General features: G+C 34.6%; 1 protein-coding gene across 47 annotated transcripts in view; it reads left to right on the top strand.

Annotated features, from left to right (window-relative positions):
* The window catches only part of PTPRD (protein tyrosine phosphatase receptor type D), a 1,168,317-nt gene that overhangs the window by 534,315 nt on the left and 606,565 nt on the right, over nucleotides 1-27,437 (top strand). For 2 of the 47 annotated variants that reach the window (XM_074533111.1, XM_074533112.1), the window contains exon 7: nucleotides 5,173-5,228. The exons of the other annotated variants lie outside the window; for them this stretch is intronic. The gene's annotated coding sequence lies outside the window, so the exon portion shown is untranslated. The remainder of the gene's footprint in view (nucleotides 1-5,172; nucleotides 5,229-27,437) is intronic. 47 annotated transcript variants of the gene reach the window in all.

The following is a 27,437-nucleotide window of genomic DNA, read 5'->3' as shown; positions in this document are numbered from 1 at the left end:
TCTCTAAATAATGAGTAAGAAGTTGTGAAATATTTGCTCCATGGTGAAGCATGTAGTGTTTTCTGTACCTTTGGAATTTTTGGGTTTTGTTCTTTAATATTTAGGTTTTTTCTTTATTTTTTGCATTGTTTTGCTCTGCTTTTTAATCCACTGTAAATTCCTATACCTAATTCCCTATACCTAGAAGTTTAAAAATTCTTCTGGTAAGTTACAAGCCTCAGGTCTATGCATTAATCTCCTCTGTATTAATATGACTATATGGCTGGTCTATACATAATAGAAGGTTAATCTTCTCTGGAACTGTTCTTTTACAGTTTGAATTGAAACCATTTATTTATTATCATGTTATCTAATTTTTGAAAAACCTTTCTGAGTTCACTGAGTTTGAGTTTTCAGCAGTATTTAGAATACATATATACTCATGAAAGGTTATTAAAATTCAGCTGAAAATATCTTGAGTTTTTCTTCACATTTATTGCAAGGTTAAATCAGAAATTTCATGAGAGTGTGTAAACGGAAAAACTTACACAGCAACTAACAGATCCTTATCTATCTATCATTTATTGAATTGTGGTCTGAATCCAAGATTTTTTTTCTGATGCTATCTAAATCAGATTACGAAACTTGTGGTAGGCCTAAAAAAGGATTTTGGAAACAATTCTAGTAATACCACTCTAAATAACAGTACACACTGGACTTCAGAATATTTTGTCAAAACTGTACAAATACAAAACTGTATTACTTTTGGATTAGTTGATGCCTTTTATCTCATTTATCTGTGAGATATCATTTATATCATTTATCTGCCATTTATCTCATTTATTGTTCTTTAAGCTGGCCCTGAGCCTAGGTTTACAACCCCTGGAGTAAAAAGGCACTCAGGGACTGAGTGATACTGATTTTACTATTTATCAGCACCTTCCTTTGGTACAACAGTTGGTAGTGCTTTCCAGTTCCGTCTGCTTCTTATACCTATCTCCAGTTACATTTAAAATCTTGTCATTGGCAAAATTTATTATAAGACAAGAACTTCTTGTGAGTTAAGACTTGCTGACAAAAAATTTTAACCGTATATATAGCTATAACAGTCCAGAGAAGGAAAATGAAGCTGGTGAAGGGGTTGGAGCAGAATTCTTGGGAGTAATGGCTGAGGGATCCTGGAGAACAGGAGGCTGATATGATTGATCTCTACAACTACCTCAAACAAGTTTGCAGAAAGGCAGGGGTCAGTCTCTTTCCCCAGGATAAGAAGAAATGGCCTCAAGTTGTGCCAAAAGAAATTTATATTAGTTATTAGGAAACAAGTCTTCCCAAAATGAGTGGTAAAGCGCTGAAATACACTACTCAGGAAAGTTGTAGAGTCTAGATGCGTTGAAAAATCATGCAGATATATGCAGGCACTTGAGAGCATGGCTAAGTGTGTGGAACATACTGGTGACACTGGTAGCTGGACTTGATGATCTTAAATGACTTTCCAACCAGAATGATTCTATGTTTCTGTGATTCTATGGATTAAAATTCAATTACTGCCCTAAGTAACACAAACACAGTTTTCCTATTAATGTGCTTTTCAAACATTTTTTTGTCAATTTTTGTTGTTCAAATTCACATGGAAAAGTTGCATTAATAATATAATTTAAATTGGTAAGTCAGCACCCTTTCTAGTTTATTTCCTCTGATCTTCAGGACTTGTCCAGCCATTGCACATACAGAGCTGGAATTCCAACCCATTCAACAGTCATTTGGCTTGAGCCACAGGAAGCTCAACCACATCCTGGAACTCTTCATTTATAAGACATTTACAGGACTACCATGTCTTCCTGTTTTTTTTTTCTTTTATGTTACACCATCATGCAAGAAAAATAAGACCTATCAACCTAATTTAAATTGACATGGAAACTTTCTCTGATTCAAAGCTCCCAACAATGTTTCCTTGAAATGCTGCTTAGCTTTTACTTAGAATAGCATGGTTCCAGTTGGAAGGGATCCTTAAGGATAGGTTGGTTCAACCATCCTGCCATGGTCAGGGACACCTTTCATTAGACCAGGTTTCTCAAAACACCACACAACCTGGCCCTGAACTCTTCCAGGGATGGAGACTCCACAGCTTCTCTGGAAGACCTGTTCCAGCATTTCACAATTCTCATAGTGAAGAATTCTTTCCTTACCACAAACTCAGATACAACTCCTTTCTGTTTAAAGTACTTCATTCTTGTCCTAAAAGTACATGCCCTTGTAAAAAGTCCCTCTCCATCTTTTCTGTAGGCCCCTTTAAGTGCTAGAAGGATCTAGTAATGTCTCTCCAGGATCTAGTAATGTCTCTCCAGAACCTGCTGTTCTTCAGACTATTCCAGCCCTTTGGTCATCTTTGTGGCCCTCCTCTGGATCTTCTACAGCATGTCCATGTCCTGCTTGTGTTGAGACCTCTAGAGCTGGAGACAGTACTTCTGGTGGAGGTCTCACAAGAGCAGAGTAGAAGGAAAGCATCACCTCCGTGACCAGCTGGCCATGCTCCTTCTGATGCAGACCAGGATTCTTTTGTTTTTCTGGTCCATTATCATATATTATGTTGAGCTTCCCATCAACCAGCAGTCTTGAGTCCTCTCTAACACTTCTCTCAATCCATTTCTTGTATTAGTGTTTAGGATTGCCCAGACTCAGGTGCAGCACCTTCCATTTAGCCTTTTTGAGATTCCTGTGGCTCCTTTTGGCCATTCTCAAGCCTCTCAATCCCTCTGAATGGCATCCCTTCCCTTCAGTGTGTCAGTGTCATCAGCAAACTTTCCAAAGGTGTACTCAATCCCACTGCCTATGTCTCCAGTAAAAATGTTAAATGGCACCGTCCCAATACTAGCACCTGAGGAACACCACCAATATCCATCTGGACATCAAGCCATTGAACACAAGACTTTAAGTGCAACCACTCAGCCAATTCCTTGTTCATTTTGTGGTCTATCTGTGAAACCCAATTGACTCTCCAATTTAGAAACTAAGTGTTTTGTGGGACAGAGTCAAACACTTTGAACAAATACCATGTAGATTATGTCTGTTGCCTTTTCCAGGTTTTTCAGGCATGATTTACCCTTAGTGAAGCCTGGCTGGCTGTCACCAATCACCTCTTTATTTTACATCTACCTTGGAATAATTTTCAGAAGGATCTGTTCCATAATTATGCCAAGCACAGAAGTGAGACTTCCAGCCTGTACTTCCTTAGGTCTTCCCTTCTCACCTATTTAAAAACTGATGTCATCTTTCTCCTTTTTCTGGCAGTAGGAAATTCATCTGACTGTCACAACTTTTCATATATGTCAACTATACTGTAGCATAGCAACTTCTAGCGTCAGTTTCCTCAAGACTTACAGAGGCCTCTAATCAAGGTTCAATGGACTTATGCACCTTCAGGTTTCCTAGATGGTCTCAAACCTAATCTTATCATACAATGGGCTGCTCTTCATTCTCCAGTCCCTGCCTTTGCCTTTTTGACACAGTATCTGGAGCACTTGACAGTGATGACCAAAACAAACATGTAATTAGAAACCTCAGTCTTCTCCACCTTGTGGGTAAACAGATCTCTCGATTTCTTCCAGACAGAACCCCCATTTTGCCTAGTCTTACTTTTATCACCAATTCTTTTAGCTATTAGAATATTTTCTTTTTGCCATCACTGGCCAGATTTAATTTCATCAGGGTTTTAGCTTTCCTAACCTGATCCCTGTAATCTTGGATAGTTTCTTTGTATTCCTCCTAGAGTGCATGTCCTTTTTTCCATCCTCTGCAGGTTTCACTTTTGCGTCTGAATTTATCCAGAATCTCCTTTTTTATTAATGCAGGCCTCCTGGTATTTTTGCCTGATTTCCTTTTTGTTTGCATGCACCATTTCTGAGCTTGTAGAGGTGATTCTTGAATATTTACCATCCTTCTTGAGCCCTTCCTCCCTCCAAGGCTGTGTGCCACAGTATTCTACCAAACAGATACTTGATGCTAAAGATCTTCTCTCCTGGGGTCCAAGATGGATGAGCTTTTTGTGTGCCTTCCTTGCTGTCCCAAGAATCTTGATTCCTGGTGTATTGGGATATTTTGCTGGATAAAGGCCAGCAAAAAGTGTTTTCAGAAGAAAAATTGACTATATTGACAACCTTATTTGCATTTTCCCTTCTCCCTTAGCTTGTCAATATGGTTAATTTTTCCTTTGAAAACTGGTTCCAGTAATATAATAAAACATATTTTGTTATTCTTTGTGTGTTTTAAAACAAAAAATTATTCCTACATAACATTTTTCAAAACTTTTGATACATAGGGAATTTCTCCCTTGTGCTTTTCTTTTTTCCTAAATAACATAACTGTAGTGTAAGTTTTTTGCATATTAGAAGACTGAAGTTCAAAACAATTTATTTACTTAGAAAAATAATTGAAGGGGCATGCAAAATACATGATAAAGTTTTTTGGTGATTTACTCAACATGTGCATGGTGGTAAACATTATCAATTGTGACTATGTTCATCAGCCAAAAGTGTTGAAAAAATTTGAACTGGATCAAACAAGAATTTCTATATAGATATCCTTTACAGAGTTCCTTTTAAAAAATCATTATCAACTGTTCTGATTTGTGTGTAGCTATCTACTTCAAATACATACGTGCACACTCATACATAAACAGCTAGTTCTGAGCACCAGATTCACAACTCAATTTCTGAGGCAAGTTCCATTTTATCCAAGCCAACCTTCAAATGGATAAGGCAGACTTGCAGATATTAAATTAACCTCTTAAGCTAAATTTGTCTGCAGTGTAGTGTAGTCTCGACACAGAGTTTTGAGAGGTATAACAGTTGCTCAATGAAAGCAAGTACTTGGTGGAGACCAATTCTTGATTGTATACCCGCGTCTCTTGAGAAACTCCAGAAAGTTTTGCCCCTATATCAATGATTCCTCCAAAAAGGGCTGTGTTATGTGGGAAAGTGAATCCTGACTACTATCCTAGTAGAAACAGAAAAAGTGTGAGCCAGTGGAAAAAGAGTTTCTTCAGTTTTCAGGCCACACTACCTTGCCTTGCTCACTTCCTTAAAACTGATAGAAGATGATAATGGCCTATGTGTTTGACCCAAAAAATATACATGGTTCAACTAGGCTCCCTTATGGGGCACTTTTATAAAATGTTTATTTTTTTCTCCTCAGTGAATCTCTTTGCTCTTCTTCATACAACAGAACAGTGTCGCAGTATTTCCCTAAAGGTAAAATGTTGTTTTATTCCTTTGTTTGTAGTTATAGACCTTTCAAAAAGAAAACTTTTACTGAATGAGCTGCAGCTGGAGGTTTAATTTTCTGTCTGATAATTAACCTAGCCTCCTCTGGCACCTAATCAGGTCATCACAGTTTATACTGAGTGCTGCCTGGCTTGTCTTTTTTCATCTTAGTTTAGCTAAGCTAGATGAGGAGAGCTTGGCATTGTATTTCAACTAAATTCAACTTTTTTTCCCCTGATTACTGTATTTATAAACACTTTAAAAACTATCATTTGTGATCTGCAAATTTAGTAATAATTTTTGTTTTTATTTCAAATTTGCTGGAAAATGTGGTGCATTCTCCTCTTGAAATGGAGTCCCATGGCTGTGCTTATACTTTCCATGTGTGTTGAAGAACTTTATTAATAAGGAAAGTTATCCTTTTACTAATAGCTTTTTTGTGATCCTATTTGCAGCCATTGATCATGTGTGTATTGTAAGGATATCTTCTCTTTTTATTTTAAGATACATTTATATACTTTCTTTTTTACAGTAACAATAGTGATCAGTGAGCAAAGCAGTATTTATAATAGCTAGCAAATATTCACTTTTCACAAAAACATCTGACATTCTTAACATCATCTTGTTCTTTGACTCATATAAAGGGAAAAAATCAAGCAGTCAAATTGCAGTTTAAAAAATGGACATTTCTGAAGTTTCTAGTTATCCATTTTTTTCCATTAACAATACCATATTCTGTTATTGCGGGTCTTGATTCACAGCCTCAAATAGGCTTTGAAAAATATAATAGAACATCTTTAATTAAATCCCCAAAACTCACATTCAGGGATAAATAATAATCCATCAGCTATTTCATTCTCTAACAGGACCTGGGAGAACTTGACAGTCTTAATCACTTCAGCCATTTATACCTTCATTTTCAGCTTTGTTTCAGTTGAGCCATTTAGTGGGGGTTTATCTAAATTGCTGTATCTTTTTTTCTAATCACACTTCATAGCTGTAACACAGAAAGTAATTTCAGGTGCAAAACAGAATATCTCTGAAGCACAGACATCCGTGGCATAAGCACGTTAGAATGAAAAGTTACCTGTAACTGAGTGATATTTGTCTCTATAATGAGCTGAAGCATTGAGGAACTGTGCCTGTAGTAAAATTAGAAACCACCAGCAGCAGCACAAGAGGATTCTAGCTTGTTAGAGAATATTCATTTTCCTTATTGCACAGGACAGCTGCGGATGCCAGAAATTGTTTCATTAATGCAAACAAAGTTTCAACTATATCCCAGCATTCCTACAGGTGCGGGGAAAGTCAAAGTAAATATTCGTATAGTTACTAAACACTCATATCAATGCTCTTCTAGGGGCTTTAGCTATCTTGAGGGTAAAATGACATTTATATGTGGTTTTAGATATTACTTTTGGTATTGTATCTTGTTCTTTTACAATACTTTCTTCATATAAAATATAAGGGTATGATTGCATTATCAAATTGACGCCTTAAATATCACTATGACTGTCCCAAATTAAAAAATACATTAAAAAAATTAAAAAGAGGTGTGATTACTTGGGTTTTATTAGTATTATTTTGCAATTACAAATTTTGTCATACCCTCTTTTTTTCTTTTTAATTAATTTTACTGTCTTGGTTTTACAGATGAATATTTCCTTAACTTTCTACTGCTGAACTTCTGTAATGATGACCTCTGTAGTGGCATTTATAAATTTAAACTTGCACTAGTAGTAGTAGTAGTAGTAGTAGTAGTAGTAGTAGTAGTAGTAGTAGTAGTAGTAGTTGTCCCCCAGTATTATTAATATATTTCAACTTGTAACTATTTGTCCAGTATATTTTTTGTATTTCAAGGCTGCAAAATAAACTTTTCTGAGTATAAGTTTGAATCAGCAAGAGCATGAGAATATAAAAGCATGATGTTTTTTCAGAACAGACAGCTCCCAAATAGATTGTCATGGGCAAGTTAGTTAATCAGAGAATGGTTAAATTGGATGTTAACGTCTATGGCTTAGGATTTCACCTTCAGCAAGCAGCTCAAAGAATTGCCTCTGTAAATAGCTATGCCCTTGCACACTTTACATCATATTGGTGCACATGAAGGTGACTGAGAGGCTGAAGTAGAAGCCTACAGAAGTTCTGTCAAGGGTTCATGGTAGAAGTGCACCTCTTTCCAGAACACACCCAGGCACCACAAAATTAATGGGGAGGAAAATAAGGTAATTAAATTAGCAGGAAGTCCCATCTGTGTAATAGCAGAGAAACAAGACCTAAGTTGCATATCTTTAATGCCTAGGACTACACTCCTTTAAACTTTCTATCCCTCCTTACTAAACACGAATGAATGAGTGTGTCATCTTAGTCTCCAAATGTGACATTGTTCTTCAAGTTTGTCAGCAACACTCCCTGGGTGCCTGAGTATTTCCTGCTTTCCTCTGCTTACTGGGACAGAACTTTTCTTTGGTTGTATAAAAATGTATTTTTTATTACTCTTTAGCAGCAGATTCAACTTGCTTTTACAGTAACCATTTCAGCTTCAGAGTGCTAGATAAATTAATGTTGGAAGAGATGCAATGTATGCTATAAAAAATATTTTTCACACTAGTCGACAGGACAGGCAAACACTATATTTTAATCAAGCAGCCTTAAAAGGACTTACCTTTTAGCAGATGATTCTCAGTAACTGATTGCAATTAGCACCTATACATTAATACAGACATTTACTAATTCTTTTTTTAATTGTTCTGTGCAACTGTATGTACTTCATCTAATATAAAACAAGCTACTTTATTCTAAGGCACTTGTGGCTGTGAAGAGAAAAGAGAAAATCATGAAAGAGAATTGGTCTGCTACTAGTGTCACATTAAGTAAACCAGGAATGGGTATATAAATTCAATGACAACAAAACATGGCCAGCTTCTTCAAAAGCTCGAGTGATTATTGCTCAGTTTTTCTTTGTGATTAAAAACTACTTATAAAATATGCTTTAGGAAACACAAGAATTGCAATGGCTTGATGTGTAAGCCATTAACTACTATACGGAAGGAGGCAGGTGTTGGTGCATTTTGCTAACACTTAAATATTTAGCATGATCATTAAATTTTATATTGCACATATGCATACATTTCCAGTCAAGTGAATGCATGCAATAGAAATTTCAGCACTTATCCCACATATTCATTTCAGGAGAATCTGCCCCTTGTTGGTAGTGAATGAACAAATGAATGAGCAAAAGAGCTGCATAAGTATGGGTAGTGCATCTAAATCAAGGGAGCTTTGGTAAAGAAAAAACAAATAGAGATGCAAGTGTTGCTGTTCCCTCATGGCTTTTTATATCATCACCTCCCTTCTTGGAAAATGTTTTGAATCTTTCATTAATGCATTTTCAGATGATTTCTCTTTTCTTAAGATATTCCTTCAAAATTGAAAATTGTTTAAAAAATATGGTTGGAAGATTAATGGAAATTTATGCTTAACAGAGTTAAGCAGATTTAGCATCTCTAAGTTGCCAGTGTATTCATGTTTGATTCAACAACAAAGGATGATTTAAAGCTATAATAATTAAAAGCATATATTTTATGAATGTGATTTAGTAACAAATTCCACTCAGGAAGTTCAAAGACTGAGAATGTTTAGTTTCACAGCTCTCACAAGTACTACAGGTTCAGTCAGATTACATGGTTCCAAAAACATGTAAAAGCTTGTCCCTGTGCTTGTTCCCTTGAGTAGCCAAGTTCCTCAATGGCTGTCAGAAATAGACCAAGTATATTTTCTTCCCAGCAGAAAATTATTATTATTTTGTACTGCAGTCAACAAAAAAACACATTAAGGCTGCATCCATTAATAGTTCTGAATGTTACACAGCCCCCTGAAGGTGGCTATCTTAAAAGCTAGTTGAATCTGCTGCTCCAGAGAGATAGCAATTGAGTAAATAAAAGCACAGTTTTACACAACCAAAGAAAAATCCTGTCCCAGTGAGGAAAAGAAAGCAGAAAATATTCAGGCATCCAGAGAGTGTTGCTGACAAAGTTTAGAAATTGGCTCTTGCCTTTTTCATGTTCCTTCCAGCACTGAAATCTGAGAAGCATCATAAAAACAACATTCCTGTGCCACTGGCAGAGAGAGTGTCAAGGTACTTGGCTGATCTTGATTCAATACAGGCATTTTTTAATGTTCTTACATTGTATTGATCTAAGTATTATTTTAGGAAGTTACTTACCATTTAATTACTGTCAGTAATAAATTGGATTTAATTTTGTCTTTATGACATGATTTTTTCATTTGATTTAACTTTTTTTTAATCAACAAATCTGCCATTAGTAGTCCACTTGATTGTGAAATGCATTAAATGGAATGGAATTCAGGTGAGGATCCTAGGAGAAAGTCAGTTGCTTTATGACCATCTTCCTACTCCTTTAGGGTGGTTCAATGACACTAAGACTCATCCACAGCTGCTCTACCTCCAGCTCAAGTTTTATTTTAGATCTATGATTTATGTTAAGATATATGTTTTAATTAGGATTTAGGTTTTATGACTTAATCCCACATTATCTGCCATACTCTTCCCTCGAAAAAAAGGCAATGACTGAAAAAATTTACATGGTCTGGTTAAGCATTCTTTTCACAATCAATCACAATCTAGGTTTTTGCCTTGACTTACATTAGTAAGTAGCCACTACACAGACATTTTGATCTTTACCTTTTATAATTAAAAAAGTACTATTTTACAGCATTTCAGATTTCCAACCAATATATGATTTTAGGATTAATTATCAAAATTCCATTTGTACCTACCAACACACGAAACTCTTATTTTTCAATAAGACCTGAAACATCAAAAAATTCATGCTAGATTAACCAGAGGGAAAAAATCCATTACCAGAGATTGACAGAGCACAATGGCAGCACTCAAAAATAATTCTATTAGGTTTTCATCCAGACAGTGTTATGGTCTGATGTCATCCTTTTGATATCAACACAGACATGCATTTTTCAACTGAATGATGTTACTGCACTGTACCCATTGTCAGTTTTGTAAGACTCATGCTACAATGAAACTCTGGCCCTTGATATACAGACAGTTTGCTTTCAACCGTAGAGCATCCTTCTGTATTCTTTCAAGCTCCTTCTAATACCTGCACTCAAAGGGAAATTTTTGCTGATATTCTCCTAGGCACTGTGAACCGATGGTCTGCACTTCTACACCTGCATAATCCTATAAAAGAGTTTGAGGAAAAAGGGAATAAACAATATAGGATCCAGGTATTAATCAGGAGTATACACAAATGATACTCCTGTTCCTTTAACAGAAAATACACCAGCTTTTAGAGAAAACAAATAAAATATTAAGTACTTAACCAAATACACTGGTTCTAGCTGCTCAACTAGACTTTTTCAGGAATAGTATCTCTTGCCTTCATAAACCGAATTTTTTTTTTACTATAGGAAACTAGAATGTGAATATCATTAAAAGCCAGAGAAAGACATTTTTTTATAAATGTAACTTGCTTGTACTACCCCTTCTCCAAAAACTGGGATTTTGTTGATGATTTCAAGACTTGAAATTTACAGTTGCTTAACTTTTTTTTTTTCTTCCCCTGCCTCTCATTAGAGTTTGCTTAAATGAATAAAATGAAATTTGGATCTGTATAAGAAACTCTTCAGCTTCTATAAAAATTTGTTGCCATCATGGAAAATTGGGATTGGCTTTTAAGTAATGGAAAATTATGGATTCATTCAGTAAACATCAATATCAATTTGAGTTCATCAAGTTAGACATCAGAATTAGACCCAGTGATTTTACTGAGCTATTAAAAATCTGTTTATATTTCCTATCAAGACTTAAAGAGAGGAATATTTATTGTCAGACCTATTAGATATTTAAATTAGTGGAAGGCTTATTCTGAAAATTTTAACATTTAAATTTCATCCTCACTCAAAAATTCAGAATTGAAGCTTTTATTAGAACTGGAATCAATATTTATTTCCTTTATTTTTCTCATACCACACCAAACTGTCAAAAATTACCAATTTTTTTTAGAAAATAATTTATGGATATGAGAAGTGTAGTGATTTACTGCAAATCACAGTAGTCAAACATCAATGACGCAAAAACTGGGATGTCTTTTCATATTCTAGATGAAATTAGGATTCTGTTGGAAAATAAGATATCCACAGTCATAAGCACTTAGAAAAAGCCACATTTGGAGTACTGTGTTTGGTTCTGAGCCCCTTGGTACAAGAAAAATACGGAACTACTGGAGAGGATCCAGCAGAGAAGACTGGGAAGGGAATCTCATCAAAACATATAAATATCTCAAGAGCAGGTGTCAGGAAGATGGTGCCAGAGACTTTTCAGTGTAGCCTAGTGACAGAAAGAGGAGCAAAAGCCATAAATAAAACACAACAATTTTCTCCTTAACACAAGGAAGAACTTTATATTTGTATGGCAGACCACTGGCACAGGCTGCCCAGGAAGATTGTGGAGTCTCCCTCCTTTTCTGGAAAAATTCAAAGCTAACCTAAATATATTCCTGTGTCACTTGCTCTAGGTGGTGCTGCCTTCTCAGGGGCATTGGACTTGATGATCTTCAGAGGCCCCTTCCAACTCTAACAGTCCTGGAGTTCCATGAAATTAGGTTTCTCATGTTCCAGTTGTCTTCCTGCTTGCCCCAATGTCTGTTTTCACTATCTTTTCTAGGTTATCAGTAACTATTTTCAAGGGCCTGCATTTTGTTTGAAATTGGCCAGTAATGGAGCTAGTAGACGTGGTCCAACTGCAGTGAAAGTTGATTTACATGTATGATATGCCAGTCCTGACAAGTGTATTTCCTTCTAAAACATACCTAGACACTTTTGAAAGGACACAGTCTTTAATCACTGTTCCAACTTCATGTATAATTGTTTTCTTGAGATAAGTTCTAACTCAGAAATTTTCTGTCTTGTATAGTTTCCCTCAGCAAGATTACTTCTTGTGTCTTTGGAATTACTTAAACTGGATTGGTGGATACTATCCCAAAACACCAAAACCTTGATACCTTCATCCAATACAGACTGGTTCAGTCAAAACAAATTTGGTTTCACATTTTTTTAATGAGAATGTTAAAACATTTTTAAGAAATAATTTTATTTTTGATTTATTGTTTTTCTTTTTTGGACTCTTTTTTGTTATATGTCTTTTTTCTGCTACATGCTTAGAGATTTATCTTTGAGAATTTAGTTCTTGCATTTTATTTTATTTTAACCTTTGTCTAAGTAGAGTCTAATTTAGTTTTGCATCAAACCAGAGTCAAAAAAACACATACAGCTGGTCTTTCTAGAGTTTTTGGAGGGCCCAGGATAACACTAAAGGAGAAAAAAGGACACTTCAAATTTAAACATAAATGCACATAGTAGAGATTGGAGACTTAAATTGGAAGAAGAAGAAGAAGAAGAAGAAGAAGAAGAAGAAGAAACAAAGGAAGATCTCACTAAGACAGAAAATACTAGAAATTTCCAAAAGAAAAAAAATGTAGCTTGAAATTAGTACTAGAAAGGCTTATGGGAAAGACAGGATAAAATATCTGTCTGCCAAACCAAGGAGTGTCACCTTTAAAACATAAATGTGGATTATATATATCTTTTTTTGTTGCTCATTTAGATGCTTAATATCTGTTTCTTAATCTTTGAAAACACTTTGTTTCACAAATGGCTGGTTTTGTAACTATTATTGTTATTAATACTTGAAAATTCTTTATCTTTTCTAATGTCTTTTTGACAATATGAGTTCAGTGGAGCTGTACTGTCGTTTGTAAACCATAACCATATTCAGAAATTCCCAACGTGTATATGGCAGATGAAGTAGTCTGTTGACTAACGCACTGGTGACATTTCCAAAACTTGACTAATAATCCTCTCTATCTAAAATAAATTACTTTATTATTTTCAAAGTAGTTTTGTTTTCAAGTTAAAATGAGTCCATGATCTGCTTGTTTGATCACTGTGTCATTAAAGTACGTACACTGTAGATGCATTTTTATAATGTGTATGCACTTTTCTATTTCTTCATAGAAAGACAGCTGTATATGTATTTACTACTATAACTGCATCTAAAATAGCTTTTCTGGTCATTAGTATAAATTAAAATCTCAGCTGCACAGGATTCTTTTTTTCATATTTTTTCCATTCCACCTTCAGAATTTTAGAATCTGAAGGAAAGTATTAAGACGGTAAAAAGGATTTATATTCTGATAATTTAAAAAAGCAATTATAAGTTAAAATGTACGTCCCATTTTGAATACATGAAGAAATGGTACAATTTTCTTTGAAATTATTTGGTCTACAGCACATCTCAAGATAAATATGTATTAGTCTGACTTTTCCTCTTCTGAAAACCTGATGTTTAACATTCTTATATTCTCAACTTATTCTGCAGCTTTATTTTGGGTTTTAAACCTTTAAGGTAAATGCTCCCTGAATTAAAATTATTGTAGTGCTGAAAGAGAAACAGAAGGCATATTTCAATTTTATTGATTTGTGCTACTAACCTCTACTTTGGGAGAATCCTTTATTTATCTGAGCAACATAGTGGTGCTTCTATACATCTTAAATTTGTTGAAGTTGAGTGAAAAATGCACCAAATTGTTTTTCCGATGTGTTACTTAATCTCATTGAGTTTATTTGACAGCAACCTATTAAAATATAGTGCAGGTATACAGGCAGGGTGATGAGAATATTGCAGAGGGAAAAATATGTAAATTTGTAGTTTAACAGGAGCCTTGTTTTTATTTTGATGGGACTCCAGGTGTTGTGAATTTCTCCTTATCCTTAATAGCACTGTTGGTGGATGGATTGTAAATTAAATTTATTCCTCAATGAGTATCGTCACAGGCAGTTGCTTGTAGTGCATTGAGGCCTTTTGAAGACATTGTTTACAAAATCTGAGCAGCCTTACAGTGATCGGGAGTCAGTCATGTTGCACTCCCTTTGCTGCCCAGAGTGGACAGGTTGTTCAAGTATGTAGAATAGGTACACCTGTACATAGCATGCTGTTTTGCTATTTATTAATGAGGAGAATACACTTTGCCAGCCTAGTCATTAAAATCTGAAGACTAAGCCAATGTCTTCCTCAGATAACTACAAAATTTTATCTACACAGCTGAACTAGTCGAGCTAGGATTTTATATCTCAGTTGAAATTTAGAAGCCATGGGCTTCTAAACAGTTATGTTTTGTTTTGTTTAATAAAGGAGAAACTATAATACACAATATGGACAAAGTTATTTGGTGCACCAATTCAGATACTATAAAACTCTGAGAATCAAATAGTAAAATTTGGCTATGAGATTTTATTTTCCTTACATTACTTTAGTGATTGTGGAAGTACTGCTGAAGCCAGTTCTTAATATGCTTCTTATCTTTTGGTTAAGGCAGTTTCATAACTGCTTTATGATATGATGCTTTTATGTTTAGATTCATTGAATTTTTTATGTTTCATAAATTTTAGAATTTTTGAAGAGTGATAACAACAAGAACTACTGCAGAAGCAGTGAAATGTATTTCTTGTGGCTTCATTGAATGCAAACATTACACTTTTAATGAATAAAGTTGCACCTATTAGTAAAATATACTAATAGAAAGACTATTTTGTATATGCAATTTTTACAAAGATTAAGAAATTTAATTATATTTCTGTATTATTTATGTAGTACACAAAAAGGACTGTGTTTATAACTGATCCTTGAAAAAAAAAAAAGGAGCTGTCATATGTTCTGAAACTTGAGTTTCCATTTCTGCAAGTTATTGTTTCACTCTATATCAAGTTAGAAAACAGTTGTAATTCTTATATATTATCATAAATTGCTGATTTGTCTAGACCAAATGACTGCTATCAGACATATAGACAGCTCTCTGGACTTCTTCCTTACTGTATTAGTTTGAACAAGTCTTTAAAAAAACATGTCAGCACCAACAGAGCAAAGAACAAAAACCATGGGAATAGAGATTTTGACAATGTTCCCATTGCACTGACAAATTTTAGAAGATACTCCTTAACCCTTGTCCTTAAGAAGTCACCATCTTTCCTCTTTCTAGAAGACAAAATACAACCTCATAGTATTACTATTTTTTTTCTTAAAGGACCTGAAATGTTGCTCATACAATACCGAAGTATGAGCTAACAGCTTTTGAAAAGTATTTATATCACTATACTATTACTGCTTATTCACTGTAAGAAAAAAAAATAACATTCAGTGCAGAGAAATAAGAACAGTTAAAGCTGGAGGCAAATTCTTCTAAGAAAAACTTCTTGGGCCATAATCCCTAAGACCATATAAATCAAAGCCTGTTTCCAAAGCCTTAAATATCACAGTAATGACATTTAGTCTCTCTGTATTGGTCCTCTCTGTAAATTATCCATAAAATGGTAGCATCTTTATATGTGACAATATTTAGTTGTACCTAAATGAGCAGACACTATTCTTTTTTGAATCAGTTGCAAGAAGTGTGTGTGACTAGACAGGAGAGTACTTCTTGACTTGATAATTCACTCTTCAATAACATCAATCTCTCCATCTGCCAGTTATATTGTACACCAATCCATAAACTCATCCAGCTCTTTCAAAGATAGGATAAGTCAGGTCTTTGAGAAAATCATTTCTATCTGTTCCCATATAATGGCTGATCGGAGTTTGTTGTTCTGTAGCTGTGCAGTAGATTTATAAAAAAAGGAATGGGAATGAATGATAGCATGCTTGAGTACCCACTATAATTATCATTACCTATATAGAGCATAATCAGTTAAACAACACACACACATCTTAGAGAAATCTTCCTTATTGGGGGTTCAGGAAACCTGTTTGATACTTTTTAAATAGTGGTTGGGGAGTTGCCAGATTTGTTTCCACCCATGTTCCCCCCATCTGTGGCATTCTATGGGTCTTTACATTGCTTGTTAATGTCCTTGTTTGTTTTCAGTTCTGTCCCAGAGAAGCAGAAGGAGCAAATATCACAATACAAGGATCAGTACATCAGTCCTTTTATATTTTATTTCAAATCCAAAGACTGAGCTAAAATTTGTCTACCTTTAATCAACTTACATCTGTGATTGATAAATCTGCAAGCAGGGGGGCAGTAAAACTAAGAAGCACTTTTTTATGCATTAGAATATGTGACATTCTTTTTCAAGACCAATGCTAAGTGAAGCAATGTCATTAACTAGCCATCTCCTGATACCCTAGGCTGGAAAAGAATAAGATTGTGTTAAGCAGGGAGTAAAGTTACAGTCATTTTATCGTGTCATTTCTTTCTGAGGATCAGGTTTTACTTTTATTGTAGAGGTAACATAAATAATATTTATTTGGATTTGAATCTGAAACCACCACACATATACCTTTCATATGACAGGACATTTTTACTTAAACGCCTTCCATAAGGGATTTGCTTAGGAGTAGCTTAAACAAGGCTTTCTAGTGAATTTTAATTATCTCATACTTGTTTGAAAACAATCAACTATTAGAATTAAGTTTTATTAAGTATCGTGTTACCATGACCACCAGATTTAGATTTGTCTGTTCATTGATGACATAGAAATTTTGTGTTAGACAAAGTCACCATGTATAGGCCTAAATAGTCATCGCTCTTTTATCACCTGAAAGGTCTTATTTAATCATAATCATAGTTTGTTGTGGGGTTGGAAAGGTTCTTGCTCCAGCCTCACGTTCATGGACAGGGGTACCTCGCACTAATCCAGGTTGCTTAAGGACTTATAAAGCCTGGCTTTGAACACTGCTGGGGTTGGGTCAGTTACTGATAGGCATTAAATTCCATAGAGTGGGATTTCAAGTAGCTTAAAATATCTCTTGCTGAATACAAAGAATACATTTAGCTTCCTGGGAACCCCTTTCGCACAAAACAGAAGTTTCTTTGCAGGGTCAAGTGTATGAGAAGGGGAGAACTGCAACTGTTTCTGGTCCAAGCCTTGAAATTCAAACTTTGACCTGCAGCTTAGGAAGTCATTGGTCAAAGTGGCAAGACAGCTTGTTCAACCATCATGACGGCTAAAATGACCTTGGAGTCAAAAATCACTTTCTAAAGTCATCTAACTCTCTTGTGAATTGATTGCTAGTCAAGCTACTGTCAGAAATGCTGTCATCATTCTTGTCCTCTAAGTAGAGGAAACTTTCAAAAACTCTGTCATTAATTTATGCATAAACTCTGATTCTTTTCAATAAAAATGGTAATCTTCATGAGGCAGTTTGAGAGAAAAACAACAAAATTCTGAACTGTGACTGTGTGCATCAGGAATACATTTATCTGAGATGGCAATGTGCAAATGAGTAGAAACGTCTTCATCTGTAAATACACAGGGATACTCATGCTCTAGCAACTTTCAGAAAATTTTATTCTGTTTTGAAAAATCTTACAGATATGCTTTTTGCATTCCTTTAAATTATTGTTTTTCTGGATTTGAGGGGAATTAGAATTAGAGTTATTGTTTTATGTACTATGACATAAACTTTGATTAAATGTAGAATTTATCGAGCTTTAAACAATAAATGTATTCTTTTTCATGCATAGATACTATTTTTTCACTGTGACTTTTTCATCTGACTAATTATCACATCGGGTAAAATAAAAATACAGATGACATATTTTCACAGAAAATACCCTGCAAGAATGGAAAAGAGCACACTTAGAAATTAAATTATATCAAGGGAACAGTTTGTTTCACTGACAAAAACATATTGAAAAGTTATGTAATAGTTGTATGTGGCTTTCATTTATTATAATAATAGATAATATTATTTTGTCATATTCATAATAATTTTCTAATTGAAATATTCTTCATCACTACAAAAGTCATAAATAAATAAAATTACACTATTTTTTCATAAGCAGTCAGGGTTTTTTTTTAAATCTTGGTTCTTGTTATGTATTGTAGCTTGCTGAATTATTAGAAAAAGACTAGAACTATACCAAGCCATCACACCAAAGATGATGGGGTTTTTTGTCAGTTAAATAAAAAACAATAAGCATCTGTAAAATTAAGTATCAGAAATATTTCTGCAAGTATGGAACCATTTAGCTGTCCTCAGAACAGCTTCTCTTCATAAATGTTGTTTTAAAATATTATGAATTTCCTGTTGTTGCTATGCAGACAGTCTTAAATATTTTCAGGATGGTATAGATATTATGCATTCTACTTTTGCAGATAACTTTAGCTTAATTTTCAGAGTCAGCAGTAAAATGTGTGTACATGTAAATATGCAGAAAATAATTTTGTCCTCAGGGATTACAAAGCATTTACCCAGAAATGTTTCTGATAATTCTGTCCGAAAAGAGCAGTCCCACAACACCTTTAAAACAGTTTTTATTTGACTGTGTTTCCTTCCTCCTTTTTTTTTTTAATTGTTACATTGGATTATGATATATTCTGTAAAAACTCTAAGGATTATCTTTTTTTTATTTTTCTTGTCTTTTTTTTTCTTAGTGCAAAATATTTACTTCCTATTAGCACAATTCTTGTTCTAGAAATATGACACAACTAATTAAAAAACTAAAGATAGACATAAATCTAATCTAATCTAATCTAATCTAATCTAATCTAATCTAATCTATTTCACTAATCCAATGAACTCATTTTATCCCTTATCTAATTAACTTATTTTATCCCTATAGTTAATAGATATATGTGATGTTATATATAAGTACCTTCAGAGGAACATTTACAGAAGGAGTTTATGGGATTTTTGGGTTTTGCTTTTGTTCTTTTTGTTTTTTATTTCTCTTTTTTGAGCATATAGCTACAGCTTTTTAAGGTTACACATTAAAAGAAATTTGGGACGTATTTCCTGCATGAAGGGAGTTAAGTCTTTAAGCAAAAGAGGAAGCAAAAAGAGGGATGAGAATTTTTTTGAGGAATGAATTTCCGTTGATGGAATGCATTCTACTTTTATTTCATAAAATACTTCTTTCAATTTTCATTAATTGTTTAATATTTTGATAATCAAATGTTGATAATATTTAATAGGACCCCTGAAACAGGACATTTTTTCTCTTACAGCTATGCATATGTTCTTACTACCTTGCACACAGCTGAATGCAGATGCCCAAAAATAGCAATAGGATTTTACACAATATGAACAAAGATGACCGGTTTCTGTAAATAAAAATAGCTGACTGGTACACACCTATCTGCACATTTAGCCACACTCAAAACCACTTCTTTCCAAGTAGTTCTACCACAATTTTTTATTTTAGGTCAAATTACTGGAGTTCCAACTGCCAGTTAAAAATTAGAGATTTAAGAAATGCTTTTGTCTCTCAGTATCCTTTAGTAAATCCCATTTTTTCTGGTTCATATTGTCTTTGGGTTATGACAGTGTTCCTGGCAACAAAATGACCTACATGACAAGGCACATCGCATGTCTTTGAACATATGGTCTAACATCTTGCACTCCTTCAAGAACACCATTGTGGTTTTCTCGCATTAGCTGTGTTATCTGTTACAAACGCCACGCAGTTGGCCCGGAAAAGGTTCAGCGCACTCAAAGATTTCTCCATTGCAATGACATCATTTTTAGTACTGTCCTGATTAATGGAGAGCACCTTTTAGAACAAAACAAAATACAAAAATAATTATATAATTACTTTGGAATATAAAGCTAGATAAGAAATTATGAGGTGGAAGTTTTTAATCAGTATGATTGCTAGCATCTGCCATCAGGGAAAGCCACATTTCAGTTTTGTGTGTCTACCCTTTGGAGCAGGAAAAAAATATGCAAGGCTAGAACAACTTTCTGTTTTCATACTAGACATATAAAGATTCTGCCCCATTTGGAGTTTTCAGTCAAGACAAACACTTTTAAAATCTGTTCTCACAGATGTTGGGCTATTGCAAAGGAAAGAGTGACTCTAATATTTCTCACTAAAAATGTACAACACCTGCCTTTTTCAGAACTGTTCCTTGGAACTACTCCTGATTCTTTATTATAGTCTATGTAACTTCTCCACACTCTAACCACTATGTTAATTAAAAATCTTTGTGCTTTATCAGTCCATATATGATTAGATTATGTGTCACTCACTAATACATTGAAGTGTTCTCTGTTGGAAAGGGTTGTCTCCCCTTGCAAAGGAGATGACAATAAGCCCCACAACTGGTTTGCCTCATGTTATTTTATAAAAACAATAAAACAACATCTATTTTTTAAAAGAGTCACAGCAACCTTTGCCTAAATGATAAATAAAACCAACTCTAGAAGCAGAATTCTACTAATAAACGAAACAATTCTTTTAGTCTCCTTGATGAAGCAGCATCAATAAATGATGTTACAGCAGCTGAGGACTTCATTTTCAAGCCAGTGTAAGCATTGTAATTCAACATAACTTTCATGTTGTTTAAATGATTAGCCAAATTCTAAAGATTTTTCATATTGCTCTCTTTATTTTCTTTCTAGCTCATTAGCCCTTGTGCCTATGTGTTGAAAAATAGCCAAATTGTAATTTTTTTAATAAGTAATAATAAGCAATCTATTTAGAATTCAGTAACCTTTAAAGTCTTCTATAAAGCAGAATAAAAAATTATAGTTTTGAACAATGAACTTTTGTCTTTCTGGAGCTCTTTTAAAGAAGCATGGAAGAAAAAAATCATAAATATCTAAAGATTGCCTAGTAGGTGAGGAACTGTCTATTAGTTACGGAAAGCAATGTAAGAACAAGAATTTTAATTATATTTTTGTTAAGAGCCAACATTAATGAAAAAGCAAATGGAAAAATCAGTCCCTACACCTTTCATCCCATAACTCCTTTGTGTTTGGAGGTTTTTTCTAAGTGTAGCCTTAAGTATCTCTTCTTGGGCTATATTGAAATATTGTGCTTTACTTAATAAGGGGTAGGTCATTTATTTTAAAAATAATTGAAACAGAAACTTAGGGATCAAGTAAACTATTTACTTGATAGGCAGCAATAAAATAGTGCTCTGCAACCATTCAAACTTTTCATTTTCATTAATAATTTTCTTTATGGTTTCCTGTTTGTTCCTCCATGACAACTGTGTCTAGCTTCTCTTTTTTGGTTCCAAAGAACTGGAATTAAACATGAAAATGTGTATGTATTCAAAAATCCACTCAACTAAACTTAAAGCAAAGCATAGATATTGCTTTTTATTAGTACTAAATATATTAGTTAACTAGTTGAGAGTTGAGTACATAGCATTGGAGATGGGCACATCTGTAGGGTTTACTGCAAGTGCTATGCATCTGCATGATGAAACTTCACATTTCCATCTTAATAACTAGCCTGCCTTTATTTTTTCACTGAAATTAAGTGACTTCTTAGCCAGTGTAACTATATGGAATAGTTGTCACTTGTAATGCTGTTCAAAGTAGAAACACACACCTTCTCAAAGGGTGTGGTTTGTCCATTTCCACAGCTACAGAATAGAGGTGTGGGGTTTTTTTAGCTTTGTAAAATAATGCACTGATTAGAGCTATATCCATTTACTGGGTTGGAAAATATCCCTTCCTTAGATACATGTTCACTGCTAAGAAATATAGTAGAGAGTAGAAGTCAGAGGCTCACTAAAATGTCAGATTTTCCTGTAGAAAAGAAAACCCTCCCCTCCAATGTTTGCCAGAATTCACTTAGACAGAGTGATCACTGCTTCAGAAGCTGTTTATAGAGAAAGCATATCTCTGTACATTGTATCCAGGTGCATGCTGCTTATTCTTTCTCTTTTCTTTTCTTTTCTTTTCTTTTCTTTTTTCTTTTCTTTTCTTTTCTTTTCTTTTCTTTTCTTTTCTTTTCTTTTCCTTTCTTTTCCTTTCTTTTCCTTTCCTTTCCTTTCCTTTCCTTTCCTTTCCTTTCCTTTCCTTTCCTTTCCTTTCCTTTCCTTTCCTTTCCTTTCCTTTCCTTTCCTTTCCTTTCCTTTCCTTTCCTTTCCTTTCCTTTCCTTTCCTTTCCTTTCCTTTCCTTTCCTTTCCTTTCCTTTCCTTTCCTTTCCTTTCCTTTCCTTTCCTTTCCTTTCCTTTCCTTTCCTTTCCTTTCCTTTCCTTTCCTTTCCTTTCCTTTCCTTTCCTTCTTGTAATAAATATCTGGCATTGCAAACTTCCATGTAGAGATATTTATTTAGTTTTTATCAAGTTATTGACTTCTTATTGCAAGAACCCTGGTGTATATTCAGATTACTAGCTCAGACAGCACAAAACTCTACTTTTTCCTAAGACTAGTTTAAACTGCAGTCTTTATTTAACAACCATTTTTGACAACTGTATTGGAATAGATTGATGTTAATCCAAGAATGATATAAGACAATTGAGGAACTTCTGTAGACAAATGGCACCAAATTGCATTAAAATGCAAAATTACTAAGCTACCTAGGAGAACACAACTCTCAAAAGGTCCAGAGTAAAACAAATAGAATGAAATTTCATAGTTCAAAGGGCAGGATCATGTATTCTAGTACTAGTTCCAAAAACCTGTCATTGCCTGTTCAGGTTTTATAAGTATAGGTATGATAGAAAGGAAAAGAACAAAAAGTTCATAAAAATCCTAAGAACTCACCTAATCTGATATGAAAATTTGATTCTTTTTAAGAAATATGAAACAAATTTGGAAACAATTTGAATTACTCTGTATTAGAGAATATACCTCACAAAAAGGATCTGAAAAAGTTTGTTCTCACAAATCAAAGTAGCAATTGAAATTACTGTTGTCTGTAAATAGACCCATGAAAGCAAGAGCACACAAGGAGTGAAATGGCAGCCTCTGCCGAAGCACCAGTGTGTGTGCATTGGCCATGAACACCTCCATCTAGAAAACAAGCTTATGGCCAAAAGAGGAAAAGTATTCAAAGAGACTAAGTAGCAAATTGGGGGCTGCTGAGAAAAGAGTTGCACAACAGTTGCAGTGTTGAAAGTGATTGAACTTACTTGCCCAGGAATTTCTCTGCTGGTTCTAGATTCTGGTTTAACTTAAAGCAAAAGTAACTTTGGAATTCTTTGTTCGATGTTCAAGTAACAAAGCAAAGGTCTGGAAGTGCAATAATGGTCTTTTTCATATGACATAGACCATTTCTCTCTTCCCTTGTTCCATGCTGAGGTGAGACACTATGACTACACTGATGCAGTCCCATATAGGATGGTTCAGGTCATTTGGGCAGATAGATTTCTCTGCATTTCAGAAGGCTTATATTTACTCTTATTTCAATTTTAGCATTTAGGGTTTTTTTAAATTTTCATCAAATAATTGCAAAAAATACAATTTAAGCATAATTTCATCAGAAAGTTGCTTTATTTCAGGCATTATTCACATGTTTAGATGGGAGGGATGAAGGGATTAGATAAAGTACAGGTGCATGCTGCAGCTCTAAGTCTAGACTGACCTCCTGGAAGGCACTGAAAACCTCTTTGAAAAAATCAGCTATTGAGCAAACTGGTTCCTGCAGGCTTTAAGGCATAATACACATGATGTTACTCTGCTTTTTTTTCTTCTTTTATTTAGAAGTTTCCAGCTAATGCCAAATCATTCAATGGCAGTTTGCACCTATTTTGAGGAGAAACTGGACAAAATAGGATAAAAGATATAAGAACAGATCTTGTTTTACTTTTTTGTATTTCTCTATTTCATAATAATAATGAAACAACACATTGAACTATGAACTTATGAGGATGGTAAAATTTTAATGAAGTAAAAATAAAAAAAATATTCTGAATCTTCCACAAGCAGAACTAATCATGGAGTGGAAGAAAAAGAAAAGTATGTATTAAATCTATATTAATGAACTAATGTCCACTGGAAGACCATTAAACTGTCATTCCCTCTTAATAAAACAATAGTGGTTTTTTTCAGTTGTGTTCGTATATCTGATAACCTGGAGTTCAACTTTAGTACTAAAAATCCAAAGTAGACCATTTGATTCTCTTTTATAGTATTTCTTCAAACATATTCCAGATTATTTTTCCATGATGTGTTGGTGGATAATTATTCTCATTAGTAGAAAAGAGCATGCAAACTGCTCCCTGATTTTTTTAAAAACCTAATCACCTGTAATATTTTGTAATTACAGCCTTCTTCTCTAGGAATCTTTAAATCACAAATCCATATTCGTGTAAGTAATGCAGAAAAATATGTTTAAAAATATACTTTCCTTTGAGATTATTTTATGACTCTTTCATGTTCAACAGATAAGAGAGATAGAAGTGACTGCCAAGTATATAACAATGTCAAATTCCATTAATGCAATGATTAATTTCTGTAACAAAAATATAATGAACTCAAGCATTTTGTATTTCTACTCATCTGTCAAGAAAAGCTTTTAACTCCGCATTAAAGTGCACATTAATTTGTGCAAGTGCACACAAAGAATGAATGTGTTTATTATATCATAACTATAAAAATAGGCATTATATCATAACTATAAAAATGGCCAAAAGGAAGTGTATTCCATAAATAGGAAAAAATTGTTAGCCCAATTAAGGTCTTAACAAACTAATCAAAATAAAGCATATATTTATTAGTCCATTTACAGCAGTTCTCACACTTTACAGTCCGCAATAATACAGTGAAGCCTCGCAAATAATAGAATGAAGCTTCTTGTTCAAGAAAACTCACAAGTACCTGTAACCTTTTCTGCACTTTGGTTTCATCCCAGGTCCTAAGGTTGAGACTGCAGGCTCCTTGAAAGCAGAGAGGTGGTGTATAGTTTTGGATAGCTGTTAAGTCTACATTTTCACTGCTGAAGCTGAGAGGGCAGATCTTGTTTTATACATTTCAGTGTCTCAATGTATTTTGCTTTTGTGGCTTTCCAGTTAAAGCCTCTAAGGTATATGGTCTCCTTTCCTAAGCTCCCTCTGTGTAAGTGTCCACTGTTGTCACACTGGGACTCTCTGGGAGCCTCTGCCCTTGTCCACATTCAGCACTGACAGCGCTGCAGCACCCACATGTTCATCAATGGTAACTTGGCCACTAGACACCAGTTAAGGCAAGCTAAAAGGAGATGGGCCAAGGCCAGCCCACATAGCTCTTGAGCCCCCAAAACCGAACAACATAAACCAACATGGAGGAAAAATCATAATATTAGGGATACAGTATACTTATTTTCTTCTTTGAGGAGAAATTACTGTGTTTACTGTGATACTTTTCCATTAATTGCGATACCATTGCCCATTAATTACAAATACTTTATTTTTTCCAGAGTATGCAATAATTATATCTACAATTCATCTTCTGCTCTAGAAGAGTATTCCATTTTGGAATTAACTTTGGTAAAGTCAATGCATCCCTTCAGAGACCTTGAAAAAAATTAGGGGACTGGGAACTTAAAGGTTCAGGCTTGGAAACTGGGGAAGGAAGTCTTTATGTAGATACTTGAAATATCTCATAATTTGTATTACTGTCAAGAATAATTTTTTAAAAAGTGCAATCTTGCCTAGCCCTGTTTCCTAGTTATTCTTTAGAAGTAACATATGAATCCAATAAAGGTGTTTCTTCTCTTTTTTTTTTTTTTTGCCTATAAATGTGTCATAAAAAAATTAGGATCTTATTCCTACACTTTCAACTAATAACTTTTCCCTGCTAAGTCTCAAATCCATTTTGTCTTCTTGTACTTCATGAAATTCTATATTGAGGTCTTCCTGTCCAGAATTTTTTCAAAAAATTTGTAATGATAGGTTCAACTACCACACTCTGAATAGTCTACATTGTTTTTAAAACTGTCCCCTTTTTCACTACATTCAATTGTGATAGTAAATAGACATCTGTCTATTAAGGTCTCCTTCTCCTCAATTTAATAAAAGAGTTTTGCCAACTCCTTCTGCTTTGTATTTCACACTGCTTCTAAAATTTCTCCATTAGCGAATCAAGACCTTGTGCTATTTATGCCTTCTGTTGGTATAACACTCTGTTATTCAACCTTCCCTTCCCTTCCCTTCCCTTCCCTTCCCTTCCCTTCCCTTCCCTTCCCTTCCCTTCCCTTCCCTTCCCTTCCCTTCCCTTCCCTTCCCTTCCCTTCCCTTCCCTTCCCTTCCCTTCCCTTCCCTTCCCTTCCCTTCCCTTCCCTTCCCTTCCCTTCCCTTCCCTTCCCTTCCCTTCCCTTCCCTTCCCTTCCCTTCCCTTCCCTTCCCTTCCCTTCCCTTCCCTTCCCTTCCCTTCCCTTCCCTTCCCTTCCCTTCCCTTCCCTTCCCTTTCCCAACATTACCAGTTAGTCAGATTTGAGGCTTCTTAGGAAAGTCCAATTGGAAATAGGCATCTTCCTCTTGTCAAGTTTGACCTTCCACGAGATGTTTGAGGATGTAAATAATCACTGGGCCCCGGATGCTGGTTCTGTGTGTGTAGGAGGGTTATAATTCTCCAAAGCCACAGCAGGTGCCTTATCTTTGTGCTTGACTGACTTCCTGCTTTGATTTGCTCCTGCTCCTTTTCTTAGAGCAAAAAATAGTCTTTCCACAGCTTTCAAGTTGTTTTTTCCTTGGCTAATATGAAAATAAAAAAATGTATATCATTCTTCCTGTTTTCAAATTTGCTTTATCTTTCCCCACACATGAACATGAAAAACACCAAAAAAGACATAGGCTAACCCCCAAAAATGGTACATAACATAGTTGCCTGAACTTGTTCTTCGTTTTATGTAGCAACTGATGTAAACCTGCATGGTGAGAGGTAAATCCCACATAGGTATCTTGTTTTCGTGTACTTGCTGCATACTTCATATGCAGTGTATCTTATATTCTTAGGGAATAAAACCCCCACAAACCAACAACCAAAAAATTTTTTTCTTTACTGCAAGTCTTCTCTGCTTAATTGTGGATAACTTCATACAGCAGTACTAGATCACATTTTTGTTCAAACCTTTTTTAGATTCAGAATAGGAATCAAATTTGTAATCTTCTTAAACAATTTTTAAGTGGGTATTTTCAACTTCTGTCAACTGGTGTTGCTGCAGGTGATTTCTGAACATTCTGGGAATTTGCAGTATCCCCATATCATAAACATGTAGATAGCTGCAAGACTGCAGAAACATCAAAAAAGAGAAAATGCTTAAAGCTCTCTTTGCCATACTTGAAGATAGCATTAAAGGGAACCATGCACATATGGACCTAATGGTGGGCAGCATGCATTAAATTATTTCACTGAAGCTGCAGTCAATATGCTGCTGCATCCAGATGTTTTCTGTTCAATATAGGGAGATTACCAAACATCCCATTGTCACCCAGTA

Source organism: Zonotrichia albicollis, chromosome Z (assembly GCF_047830755.1).
Source record: "Zonotrichia albicollis isolate bZonAlb1 chromosome Z, bZonAlb1.hap1, whole genome shotgun sequence".
Lineage (NCBI taxonomy): Eukaryota > Metazoa > Chordata > Aves > Passeriformes > Passerellidae > Zonotrichia > Zonotrichia albicollis.
Note: the sequence above shows the minus strand (reverse complement) of the source record. Positions and strands in the feature narration are given on the sequence as shown.